Source organism: Chaetura pelagica, unplaced genomic scaffold, assembly GCF_000747805.2.
Source record: "Chaetura pelagica isolate M959 unplaced genomic scaffold, ChaPel_1.0 scaffold142, whole genome shotgun sequence".
In the NCBI taxonomy this organism is placed as follows: Eukaryota; Metazoa; Chordata; class Aves; order Apodiformes; family Apodidae; genus Chaetura; species Chaetura pelagica.
The window spans coordinates 12,433,170-12,434,951 of record NW_009952973.1 but is presented as its reverse complement, the minus strand read 5'-3'; positions in this window follow the sequence as shown (position 1 = coordinate 12,434,951).

Here is a 1,782-nt window from a genome sequence, read left to right as displayed (position 1 = left end):
GGGGCTACCCGGCCCGGCAGCCCGCCCCTCGCACGGGCACACGCATCCCCCACCACGCCCGGCCTCTCCTCCGCACGCTGGAAGTCTTCGGAGAGAGGCGGCACCTGTGCTGTGTGACCTGATTACAGCTTAAACATCAGCTTTTAAAGCCGTTTCTCCCTCGCGTACAAAGGCGCTTCTGCTTATTCTTCTTCCCGACTCCTCAGTACCCTCTCGACTCAAAGTAGGAGCTGTAACTTTTCACAAGCTGAGATTTTACCTATCTCTCTTCCTAGGACCGCTCTTTTTCATTCCTTTATCCTTTTAAACTCAAAGGCGTTTCACACAGGAGATGCGAAACACTCGGGAAGTTAGACAGAGCAGCGGCGTTGACCGTTTAGCTGGCTACCTGCTGCAGTACTTCGATTTTCCCAAGTTTCATTTATCTGCCACATCTCCGACTCTGTAATGAAAGATGCACACCTATGTTATCTTAAACGCTCCGAGGACAATCCCTATATTCCTTTGACCCGAAATGACTTGGGAATACCTCCTAATCATAGGAAAGTTACTACACATACTACGGCGAGCACTGCTGGGGGTGTACCTAAGGTCCGTCCAGCACTTTTAATCTGCCATGCGAGTTTTCCACTGCATTTGTGCTGTGCTCGGCTCGACCTGAGAGGCGAGGTACCTGGGTATTCAAATTGATTCGACAGTGCTGAGATCAGCATTTGAGACTTACAGCGGACACTGCGCACACGCGTACGCACACACGCATCGCCAGCATCACAAAGCTCCGCTGTGCAGCAAGTGTAATAGAAAACCACAAATGTTTCAAGCATTTTGAAGTGGACAGCCAATGTGTAAGCCATAATACTGAGCACACAGAAAACAAAACAGGTATTTTATAACAGAAATACTTTGGTTTCAACCCTAGGAAAGATTAAGTATTACTAAGTAACTACTTTTAAAAACAGGTTTGGAAAAAAAGTTCTTTCGAAGATACCAAAACCACACCAATAGGATGGAAATTAATAATCTGCACTGACTTTGTGGGTAATTTCATTTTAAAAGGTAGGAGGCACAGAGATCTCTCCAGACAGTTCTGTGCAGGGAAGTGCCCAGACCATGTAAGTAGAACTGGAATCGTCATGACCTTGTATTTCAAATAAAATATCCTACAAAGGTTTTAGTTCTTATAAGAAAGCATTCCAATTGCGAAAATGTGAATTGCATAAAATTATTTGTTACAAAAGATATATAGCTAGACAAACAGGAATAATCTTAACCTTGAACTTACACCAGATGCTGCAATTGTTGCATAGTATACAAAATAGAATTTCTGCTAAACTAAAAGCAAATCTTGTAGACTCCGGGCTTTATGTATGGTTTACTTCTTTTTGGCTTACAAGTCCTCTACAGAAAACTTAAAATTATATTTTGCAAATGCAGCCATATAAAGTGGTATATTTTGCACTACTACTTCAGCCACTTGCATTACCTTAGATAATTCCATTAATCTAGTACAAACTTGAAGTTTTTACCGCCTCCAAATACAGTGAGTTAAGATGCTCCTTATTATAAATAGGAAGATTATAGGAATTCTTCTTTGTGTGAAGCCCACTGAATAAACAACAACCATCAACTACTTACTAATACACATTTGAAGTTCAGAGTAAGTCATTTTGGTGCACTTAGCTTGAACATAACGGAAGCAGCATTACCAGGCTTACCGAAGTTTAATTAAATTTCAGCTTTCAGAGTTTACACTAATTTCAAAAGTGTGCAGTCACATTTGCG